Below are 12,136 nucleotides of genomic sequence, written 5' to 3' on the forward strand. Positions count from 1 at the left end.
TCCCTGCAAACTTATCATATGCAAAAGTTTAGGTGATTTGCATCACCTTCTGGCCCAGAGGCCTGTTAACATTTTAAGACCCTTTCTTCAGAAAACTTATTTTTCTCTAAAGGTGATTAGTCAGGCGCCACCCTCCAAAAGCATTAAAGTTGCATTCCTACAGGCAAAGGTGTGGTGGGCTACAACAAGAAAAAGAATTAACTCAAGGGTCCAAGGTTACAAACATTAAAGCTACTACTTACACCAATTATATTAATCAATACACTCCCAGGGACACAGCAGGTAAGGGATATGGAGACTTAGCAGCAAACATTGGCCAATACAATTTCTAATCAATCTTTTAACTGCTCAAAGGAATCTGTATTTAGACAGTTTAGAACATCTCCTGCCTCTCACAGTTGGGAAGCTCTGAACAATCACATGTGGCCGGAAAAACCTATTCAGGAAGGCGAGAGGACTTCCAAAGGAGTTTGTAGGTTGAAACACTGTCACACCCAGGAATTATTAACTGGAGCTGTAAGTTAACTCTTTTTTCAGAGAGAGGTAGTGGGGGACAGCCCCCCATAAAGTCAGAGGTGTAGGTGAGAGCACAAAGCAGAAAGTAGGCAGACCCTGGTTTAGGGGGTAGATGCTTCAGAATTTCCAGGGGAACTCCTGAGGCTCGATCCCGCCTTTGCATATGCCAAGCCTCCTTCCTCATGACCTTTGCCAGAGGCGGAGCTCCTGCTCCCGGCAGTCCATCACCAACTCCTGGAGTTCACTCAGACTCACATCCATCAAGTGAGTGATGCCATCCAGCCACCAGTAAATGTTACCTAATGTCATTTTTGTTGCTGTTAATGTCACATTTCAAGTATGTATACCTAAGATCTCTTTCTCAAGTAGCTCAGCAGTAAAGAGTCTGCCCACCAAGCAGAAAATGTGGGCTCGATCCCTGGGTTGGGAAGATCCTCTGCAGAAGGAAATGGCAAACAACTCCCGTATTCTTGCCTGGGAAATCCCAAGGACAGAGGAGCCTGGTGGGCTATAGTCCATGTGTCGCAAAAGACATGACTAGACATGATTAGCAACTAAAACAAACAAACAAAAGATCTCCTTCAGCACTGATATTTAATTATGATAAGCCAGCACTTGCACTTGATGAAAAGCAGTGGGTCAGCCTGGGCTTCCCTGGTGGTTAAGACTGTAAGGAATCAGCCTGCAATGTAGGAAACACAGGTTCAATCTCTGGGTTGGGAAGATTTCCTGGAGAAAGGGAATGGCTACCCATTCCTGTATTCTTACCTGGAGAATCCCATGGACAGAGGAGTCTAGTGGGCTACAGTCCATGGGGTCTCAAAGAGTTGAACGTGACTGAAGTGACTTAGCACACGTTAGAGCAACCTAAGGGCATGCATTGAAATATTTGATTTCGGATAATCTGTTAAGCGTCATTAGTGGTTTGACACTGAGTGTCAGGAGCAATCATTCTGCAAAGGAGGCTGCAAAGAAGTAAATGCTATTCCCATATCAAGTGGACTTCCAGGTAATGCTTAATGCAGCTGGGATTCAGTCTTCTTTGTGCTTTTCATTTATTTATGAATTCTATAATTAGCCCATCCTAAAGGAGATCAGTCCTGAGTATTCATTGGAAGGACTGATGTTGAAGCTGAAACTCCAATACTTTGGCCACCTGATGCGAAGAACTGACTCATTAAAAAGGACCCTGATGCTGGGAAAGATTGAGGGCAGGAGGAGAAGGGCTTAACAGAGGATGAGATGGTTGGATGGCATCACCGACTCAATGTACTTGAGTTTGGGTAAACTCCAGGAGTTGGTGATAGACAGGGAGGCCTGGCGTGCTGCTGTCCATGTGGATGCAAAGAGTCAGACACAACTGAGCGACTGAACTGAACTGATAGTGAATTAGAGACACTGTTGTAGATGCTGGAGATGCAATGGTAATTGAAGTGGACAAGATTCCTGCTCTCAAACAGTTTAATTCTGGTAAGGGCAACGGGCAAAAAATAAGCAAACAAATAAAGGTCAGTCTCAGATCGTGATGGGTGCTGGGAATCCAGTTACGCAGTCATGTGACCATGAGTACTGGACAGTGAGTGCTCAGCAAAGGCTTCTGCGAGAGCAAATACTTGAGCCGAATGCTGATTCATAAGTAGGAATCAGCTACCTGAGGATATGAGGAAACCTGTTTCTTGGGGACAGCAGGCCCTCGTGTAGGAACTTGTAATCAAGGAACAGATAGCAGCCCACTGTGGTTGGGGTAGACTTAGCTCAGAGAAGAATGATAAGGGCCGAGATGGAGGGTAATGTCGGGTCTAATGGTTTGGGCATCAGAAGTCCTGATTAGAAGTTAAGATTTCATTCCAAATGTATTGATAAGCCATTTGAATGCTGTCAGCAGGGAAGCGCTCTCTGGTTTCTTTGTGGCAAATGGATGCTGGCGGACAAAAGCGGAATCAGTTGAATCAGTTGCCACTAATCCAGCTAAAAGCTGAAGGGGGTTGGAAGGTGAAGAGAATGGATAGATCTGAGATATGTAGCAGAGGTGGAGGTGAAAAGACCGGCTTCCAAAAGTGCGTACCGTCTTATCTAGTGTGGCCTTTGCCCCATGTCTGGAAACTTCTCTAAGGCCCCAAGTCCAGTGTTTCCACAAGCGTTTTCCTTCGTCTGTAACTATTCTGCTTGCTGTTCTGGAAGCCTGCGTGAATCAGTGCAGCTTTTCTCAGCATTTGTCTTGGAAAAAAGTGTCTTCCATGCAGCTCACATACTGAGAAATGGAATCGATGGGCAGCACCAGAATAAATGTCCACGCTGCTCTCTTGGAAGCATTAGTATGGTTTCTGTTGTTCTTCTACAAGAAATTATTCAGGTTCACAGCAAGTGATCAAATGCCCATTAAGACACTCACTTGTTAGCGAAGGAACATGAAGGAACCTAGATTTTTAAGCCAAAGTGAAAGCGAAGTGAGAGAAGTCTCAAAACTTGTGACATTCCCACCTGCTTGACCGGCCCCGAGCGTGTGGGCTGCCTGCTTCCTAACCTTCCTTTAGAGCCCTAGAGATTGCATTTGTCAATTTGCAGGGACTAACTTCCTCAGAAGAAACTGTAATCCTGCCTTGCAGCGCCTTGGACTCTGCTACAGTGCTTTTAAGGTATTGGGCGTCCCTGCTGTTCTCCAGGAAGGGTTGAGAGGTCCAGCCCCTTGGCATCTCACGCAGATGGATGGCACAGCCCTCCTGCTACTGATCTCCCTTATCTGTCACTGGCACAACTCGCTACAGACCTGCTTCTCCAGCCTACTTTGACTTTCATCACAGGCAGATTGGCTGTTTATTGGTATGGAATGTATAACTGGAATTTTCTAGAATTGGTGAAAATGTCACACAATGACTGTTTTATATCTGACTTCTTTTACTCAGCATAAATATTTCAGATTTATCCATTTGAATATTAATAGGTCTTTCAATGGGTGAGTAGTAAGTAATTCCGTGTGTTTCTGTGTGTGTCTCTGTGTGTGTATGTATCACAATTCATCCATTCACCATTTTGTGGACATTTGGATTATTTCTAGTTTTAGGGTATTACCAGTAAAGATATTGTGAATATTTGTGTACAAGTTTTTATGTGCACACAGGCTTTTATTTCTCTTGAATAAATACCCAGGAATGAAATGTCAATGTCATATTGTAGGCATATGTTTCACTTTTAAAGAAACTGAAAAATATTTCCCAAAGAAGTTTTACCATTTATCATCAGTCGTGCATAAAACGTCCAGCTGCTCCGTGTCATCCCAAACACTCGATGTGGCCAAAAACTGGTGTAGTCAGGCTTCCCAGCTCTGGTAACATACCTCCACAGTTCCTGATCTGGTGGAAAAGAGAAATCAAGCACCTCCTTTCTAATACCCTGTATAAAGCATCGGGAGATAATTCTACTAGCATGCCAGTCACCGTCCTGTGATGTTCTTTAAGAGAGGAGAAATATAATCATGGGAATTTCCATCGTGGCCACAAAAAATAGGGGAGAGAAAGTTCCTCAAAGCTTGGAAGGGTTATTACCAGTGTAAGAGAGAGAAGGGATCTAGGCGAGCAGAACCCTAGACGTTACAGTATCTCCTCAAGTCTAAGGAGTTTGAGGGAGAGATAGTAGCAACATCCAATAAAGTTCATGACTGACCCACAGAGCTGATGACATAAACCTGGCTCTCTCTGTCTGTAAAGACCAACATAAGAAGGGGAAGGGTGGTTCTCAAGTTGAAAGACTGAAGTAAGGACCCTGTGTGATCACCCAGAAGTGCTCAATAGGTGGTAATAAATGTTCCCGGGAATAATTCTCTGAATAATTTTCTGAGCCAAGGGATAAACCAAGACAGCAGCTTTTTAGTATGCCCTGAAAGCTTCAGAGTGCCTGCTGGGAATTCATACTTTTACACTTATGACTTTTAGTTATGATTATAGGATTCTATCAGTGGATCATCTACATTGAGTTCAGTTCAGTTCAGTTGCTCAGTCATGTCCGACTCTTTGTGACCCCGTGGACTGCAGCTTGCCAGGCCTCCCTGTCCATCACCAACTCCTGGAGCTTACTCAAACTCATGTCTATTGAGTCGGTGATGCCATCCAACCATCTCATCCTCTGTCATCCCCTTCTCCTCCTGCCTTCAATCTTTCCCAGCATCAGGGTCTTTTCAAATGAGTCAGCTCTTCTCATCAGGTGGCCAAAGTGTTGGAATTTCAGCTTCCAGTAAACACTCAGGACTGATCTCCTTTAGGATGGACTGCTTGGATCTTGCAGTCCAAGGAACTCTCAAGAGTCTTCTCTGACACCACAGTTCAAAAGCATCAATTCTTCAGTGCTCAGCTTTCTTTATAGTCCAACTCTCACATCCATATTAGCCTTGATGAGACAGACCTTTGTTGGCAAAGTAATGCCTCTGCTTTTTAATATGCTTTCTAGGTTGGTCATAGCTTTTTTTCCAAGAAGTAAGTGTCTTTTAATTTCATTTAATTGCAGTCACCAATTGCAGTGATGTTGGAGCCCCCCAAAATAAAGTCAGCCATTGTTTCCATTGTTTCCCCATCTATTTGCCATGAAGCGATGGGATCAGATGCCATGATCTTAGTTTTCTGAATGTTGAGTTTTAAGCCAACTTTTTCACTCTCCTCTTTCACTTTCATCAAGAGGCTCTTCAGTTCTTCTTCACTTTCTGCCATAAAAGTGGTGTAATCTGCATATCTGAGGTTATTGATATTTCTCCCAGCAATCTTGATTCCAGCTCGTGCTTCCTCCAGCCCAGCGTTCCTCATGATGTAGTCTGCATGTAAGTTACATAAGCAGGGTGACAATATACAGCCTTGACGTACTCCTTTTCCTATTTGGACTTAGTCTGTTGTTCCATGTCCAGTTCTAACTGTTGCTTCCTGACCTGCATACAGATTTCTCAAGAGGCAGGTCAGGTGGTATGGTATTCCCATCTCTTTGAAAATCTTTCACAGTTTATTGTGATCTACACAGTCAAAGGCTTTGGCATAAATAACATTTACATAGCATGGAATATAATAAGTTAGAGAGCTATTTCATTACCCCCCAATTAAAGCAAGCCCTAGCCCTGACATTCAGAAGGATTGTGTGTGTCTCTGTCTACTCCACTTTTTTTTTTTTTTTTTTTACTGTTCCTTCAAGAATGTGCTCAGTTCATGATGATATATGAAATGTTTAGTCTTCTCTGTACAATTGATGATTCCAGTTCCAGTGACTGAGTTAGTGTGCAGATAGAAGTGGGAATTGTTAGCCTGAGGTACTGACTTGTCTTCTGTTTCTATGAGCCTGATCTTTCTTTGTATTTTTGTCTTTAGTGTGAGATGACATTTTTAATGTTGATATTACAGATCAGTGATGCTTTACGGCAACAAAGAAATTACATGATTGGTATGGGATATTGGTATCTCTCAGGTGTTTATGAACTTAAACCATTTATATTATTTCCAACACTTATGAGATTTTAGTAATTATCTCATGAAACATATGAAATCGTTACTGTTATTAGGGAGTATTTCAGTGAAAGGTAATGTGGGTGTTTGAATTCTGAATCAAAAACAGGAAGATCACTTGAATTGCACGGTTTCAATGCTGGCTTGGTGCCAAAGTGTTGAGTCCTTGGCTACACTGCGCCCACCAGATTCCTGTCTCACCAAACTGCTGCAGTAGACCTGCGAGCTGGTCCAAGTTTCATCTGCAAACGCAGGCAGTTCTCCCAGTGCATCTGCTCTTTAAAGCCAGGCTCCTAGGCCTTGGCTTGCATTGCTCATTCTTTCTTTACAAGAACTCCATGATCGGTTCTCTGTCACTTGACAGAAACAGGCTTCAGTTCCAGGTGCCATGTTGCGTGGCTGTACCAAGACCACAGGGACTGTAAAGATGAAGGCACGCTACTGTACGTAGGCTGACTTGCCTGAGTGACTCACTCACATTCATTCTTTCCCAAGGCAGAGTGGCCTCTTTGCTCTGAACTTGAGGCTGCCCTGAATAAGAACAGCAAGTCAGGTCAGACACACAAGATGCTCTGCAAATGGACCTCTCCAACTGTGAGCATCAGGAGACTTCCAGGGCTCTCAGCAAGACCTGCTATCCCCCGGACTTGAATTGTCTCCGTGAACACCATCCAGTAGATCATGGAATATTTCCATATAAAGATTGAAACTAGCTACTATGCGTTTCATACATTTCATGAACTCGTGGGGCGTTCTTGCTGTCTTTACAACATGATGACTCAGCTAAATACTTGCTGAGGATATTTGTGCTCAAAACTGTGGCTGCAAATCGGGGAGTCTACAAAAGCTAGAGAAAGTCATTCCCTTACTGTTTAGGAGTGAAACACAGGATGAAAGCAGTCAGAGATTAACAAGGAGCAGAGTTACTGTACCCTGAGAGTGAGAACCTCAAACTGGGATTTCAGACACAGGGGTGGGTCTTTGGGTGGTGCTAGGTTTTCTGGGTGCTGCCCACTCCAGTATTCTTTCCTGGACAATCCCCACGGAGAGAGGAGCCCAGCGGGCTGCAGTCCATGGGGCTGCAAAGAGTCAGAGAGGAGCCCAGCGGGCTGCAGTCCATGGGCTGCAAAGAGCCAGACACGACTGAGCAACAAACATGCCACTTTCACTTTTGGCAAATCATGTCCCTCTCTGGACTGCACATGCCTCATATACAAAATTAAGGTGTTACACCGGCTGCGACAGACCGCGCAGAAGCGTGCCCCCTCACCCAAGGTCAGGGGCAGTGGCCAAGAGTGCCAGGCTGCGACAGCCCAGGAGCGGCTGAGAGGAGCTACCCCATGCCCGAGGTTGGGGCGGCAGCCAAGAGCAGTTAGCCCACACCAAAGGTCGGGGCAGCGGCTGACAGGAGCAACCCCACGTCCAAGGAGCAGAGGCTGCGCGGGGCTCAGGAGGGCCGAGAGGAGCTACTCCACATTCAAGGTCAGGAGGGGCGGCCAGTGAGGAGATACCCCTCGTCCAAGGTAAGGAGCAGCGGCTGCGCTTTGCTGGACTGGCCGTGAAGAGATACCCCACATCCAAGGTAAGAGAAACCCAAGTAAGACACTAGGTGTTGCAAGAGGGCATCAGAAGGCAGACACACTGAAACCATACTCACAGAAAACTAGCCAATCTGATCACACGGACCACAGCCTTGTCTAACTCAGTGAAACTAAGCCATGCCCTGTGGGGCGGAGAGGTCTGGCAGAATGTGGTCCACTGGAGAAGGGAATGGCAAACCACTTCAGTATTCTTGCCTTGAAAACCCCATGAACAGTATGAAAAGGCAAAAAAAATAGGATACTGAAATAGGAACTCCCCAGGTTGGTAGGTGCCCAATATGCTACGGGAGATCAGTGGAGAAATAATTCCAGAAAGAATCAAGGGATGGAGCCAAAGCAAAAACAACACCCAGTTGTGGATGTGACTGGTGATAGAAGCAAGATCTGATGCTATAAAGACCAATATTGCATAGGAACCTGGAATGTCAGGTCCATGAATCCAGGCAAATTGGAAGTGGTCAAACAGGAGATGGCAAGAGTGAATGTCGACATTCTAGGAATCAGCGAACTGAAATGGACTGGAATGGGTGAATTTAACTCAGATGACCATTATATCTACTACTGCGGGCAGGAATCCCTTAGAAGAAATGGAGTAGCCATCATGGTCAACAAAAGAGTCCGAAATGCAGTACTTGGATGCAATCTCAAAAATGACAGAATGATCTCTGTTAATTTCCAAGGCAAACCATTCAGTATCACAGTAATCCAAGTCTATGCCCCAACCAGTAACGCTGAAGAAGCTGAAGTTGCATGGTTCTGTGAAGACCTATAAGACTTTTTAGAACTAACACCCAAAAAAGATATCCTTTTCATTATAGGGGGCTGGAATGCAAAAGTAGGAAGTCAAGAAACACCTGGAGTAACAGGCAAATTTGGCCTTGGAGTACGGAATGAAGCAGGGCAAAGGCTAAGAGAGTTTTTCCAAGAGAATGCACTGGTCATAGCAAACACCCTCTTCCAACAACACAAGAGAAGACTCTACACATGGACATCACCAGATGGTCGACACCAAAATCAGATTGATTATATTCTTTGCAGCCAGAGATGGAGAAGCTGTATACAGTCAGCGAAAACAAGACCGGGAGCTGACTGTGGCTCAGACCATGAACTCCTTATTGCCAAATTCAGACTGAAATTGAAGAAAGTAGGGAAAACCACTAGACCATTCAGGTATGACCTAAATCAAATCCCTTATGATTATACAGTGGAAGTGAGAAATAGATTTAAGGGACTAGATTTGATAGATAGAGTGCCTGATGAACTATGGACGGAGGTTCGTGACATTGTACAGGAGACAGGGATCAAGATCATCCCCATGGAAAAGAAATGCAAAAAAGCAAAATGGCTGTCTGGGGAGGCCTTACAAATAGCTGTGAAAAGAAGAGAAGTGAAAAGCAAAGGAGAAAAGGAAAGATATAAACATCTGAATGCAGAGTTCCAAAGGATAGCAAGGAGAGATAAGAAAGCCTTCCTCAGCGATCAATGCAAAGAAATAGAGGAAAACAACAGAACAGGAAAGACTAGAGATCTCTTCAAGAAAATTAGAGATACCAAGGGAATATTTCATGCAAAGATGGGCTCAATAAAGGACAGAAACGGTACGGACCTAACAGAAGCAGAAGATATTAACAAGAGGTGGCAAGAATACACAGAAGAACTGTACAAAAAAGATCTTCATGACCCAGATAATCATGATGGTGTGATCACTCACCTAGAGTCAGACATCCTGGAATGGGAAGTCAACTGGGCCTTAGGAAGGATCACTACAAACAAAGCTAGTGGAGGTGATGGAATTCCAGTTGAGCTATTTCAAATCCCGAAAGATGATGCTGTGAAAGTGCTGCACTCAATATGCCAGCAAATTTGGAAAATTCAGCAGTGGCCACAGGACTGAAAAAGGTCAGTTTTCATTCCAATCCCGAAGAAAGGCAATGCCAAAGAATTCTCAAACTACAGCACAATGGCACTCATCTCACATGCTAGTAAAGTAATGCTCAAAATTCTCCAAGCCAGGCTTCAGTGATATGTGAACCATGAACTTCCAGATGTTCAAGCTGGTTTTAGAAAAGGCAGAGGAACCAGAGATCAAATTGCCAACATCTGCTGGATCATCAAAAAAGCAAGAGAGTTCCAGAAAAACATCTATTTCTGCTTTTTTGACTATGCCAAAGCCTTTGAAGGTGTGGATCACAATAAACTGTGGAAAATTCTGAAAGAGATGGGAATACCAGACCACCTGACCTGCCTCTTGAGAAATTTGTATGCAGGTCAGGAAGCAACAGTTAGAACTGGACATGGAACAACAGACTGGTTCCAAATAGGAAAAGGAGTTCGTCAAGGCTGTATACTGTCACCCTGCTTATTTAACTTCTATGCAGAGTACATCATGAGAAATGCTGGGCTGGAAGAAGCACAAGCTGGAATCAAGATTGCTGGGAGAAATATCAATAACCTCAGATATGCAGATGACACCACCCTTATGGCAGAAAGTGAAGAGGAACTCAAAAGCCTCTTGATGAAAGTGAAAGTGGAGAGTGAAAAAGTTGGCTTAAAGCTCAACATTCAGAAAACAAAGATCATGGCATTCGGTCCCACCACTTCATGGGAAACAGATGGGGAAAGAGTGGAAGCAGTGTCAGACTTTATTTTTTGGGCTCCAAAATCACTGCACATGGTGATTGCAGCCATGAAATTAAAAGACGCTTACTCCTTGGAAGGAAAGTTATGACCAACCTAGATAGAATATTCAAAAGCAGAGACATTACTTTGCCAACAAAGGTCCATCTAGTCAAGGCTATGGTTTTTCCAATAGTCATGTATGGATGTGAGAGTTGGACTGTGAAGAAAGCTGAGTGCAGAAGAATTGATGCTTTTGAAGTGTGGTGTTGGAGAAGACTCTTGAGAGTCCCTGGGACTGCAAGGAGATCCAACCAGTCCATTCTGAAGGAGATCAGCCCTGGGATTTCTTTGGAAGGAATGATGGTAAAGCTGAAACTCCAGTACTTTGGCCACCTCATGCGAAGAGTTGACTCATTGGAAAAGACTCTGATGCTGGGAGGGATTGGGGGCAGAAGGAGAAGGGGACGACAGAGGATGAGATGGCTGGATGGCATCACTGAGTCGATGGACATGAGTCTCAGTGAACTCCAGGAGTTGGTGTTGGACAGGGAGGCCTGGAGTGCTGCGATTCATGGGGTCGCAAAGAGTCCGACACGACTGAGCGACTGAACTGAACTGAAGTGATACTAACACTGGGGCGCTGGTTTCCAATGTAATAGTGTTTCTGAAGACAGAGGTGATAGGAAAGGAGTTCTTCTTACTTCATCTCTTACCTGCGTTACCGATAGCGTGCTCTGTCCTGAGAGCTGGCCCTCGTCCGGTAGCACCCACTCTGGTGGTCTCTAAGTAACACAACTGCTACTCCTGTCTTCTCCCTGAGCTGACACGCTTTGAGTCTTCTGCTCCATTTGCATCTTCATCTTAGTCTGGGAAACCGCATCCTTGTCTTCAGCCTCCTCTGTAGCCAGAGGTGGCTAAGTCATCCGAATCTGATTAATGAAACGTAACGGAAAGTCCAGTGGAGTGACCTGGGGAAGTTTTTCTTTCCTTCTGTGCTTCTCTGTCCCCTCGTATTGCTCTTTTAAACATTCACGTGGTGAGCTGGGAGCTGAGATGAGTGCCTGGTCTGGCTTCATGCTGAGCCTCTGAACCTGCTAGCTACCCTCTTCCAGACTTCCTGTTGCATGAAACAAACCAACAAAAAAGGCCTATTTTATCTTACAGTGCTGAAAATTGGGTTTTATGTTACTTGTATTTTAAACTATTCCTAACGGGTACAGCACACTATGAAGTAATATGTACATATAAAACTTCTTCATGATTTGAGGATAATTGGTGCTGAAAAAGGCCAGTTGATGTGAACCCATATATAGCATGGGCATCAACATCACGGTGAATAAAGACAAAATGTTTAATTGGGATTTAATCTTGGAAAATGCAACTAAAATTGATGAAAATAATTTAATTAATACTTAACATTTATGTTATAATTATAACTTCAGGTAATAAAACCATTGTGACTTTTTTTTTTAACAGCTTCATAGAGGTAAAATTGGCATGTCACAGAATTTGCCCGTTATGAATGTACACTTAGACAAATTTGAGTAAATTTACATAGCAGTATAATTATGCACATAATCCTGTTTTAGAACATTTTTCTCACCTTAAAATCTCCCTTATCCACGTTTTTAGTCAATTTATGCTCATACCATCAGCCCCAGACAATCGTTAATCAACTTTCTATATCTATACTGTACTGTGAAAGTTGCTCAGGCATGTCTGACTCTTTGTGACCCCGTGGACTGTAGCCCCCCAGGCTCCTCTGTCCATGGGATTCTCCAGGCAAGAACACTGGAGGGGGTTGCCATGCCTTCCTCCAGGGGATCTTCCCAATCGGAGATCAAACCCAGGTCTCCCACATTGCAGGCAGATTCTTTACCTACTGAGCCACCTGGGAAGCCAAAGGTGCTTGTCTGCCGAAACCCA

At 44.2% G+C, this 12,136-nt stretch overlaps 1 long non-coding RNA gene across 2 annotated transcripts in view; it reads right to left on the reverse strand.

Annotated features, from left to right (window-relative positions):
• Positions 1–12,136, reverse strand: part of LOC147370102 (uncharacterized) — a 36,492-nt gene that overhangs the window by 15,840 nt on the left and 8,516 nt on the right. The window contains exons 2-3 of one of the 2 annotated variants that reach the window (XR_015168446.1): positions 10,924–11,327; positions 3,744–3,866 (exon numbers count right to left, since the gene is read on the reverse strand). This is a non-coding gene — a long non-coding RNA (uncharacterized LOC147370102). Of the gene's footprint in view, positions 1–3,611; positions 3,867–10,923; positions 11,328–12,136 lie in introns of those variants that run through there. The other variant, XR_015168445.1, reaches the window with a different exon arrangement.

The sequence above is a fragment of the Bos grunniens genome, chromosome 7, assembly GCF_055505025.1.
Source record: "Bos grunniens cultivar Pamir isolate PY7600 chromosome 7, Bosgru_T2T1.0, whole genome shotgun sequence".
In the NCBI taxonomy this organism is placed as follows: Eukaryota; Metazoa; Chordata; class Mammalia; order Artiodactyla; family Bovidae; genus Bos; species Bos grunniens.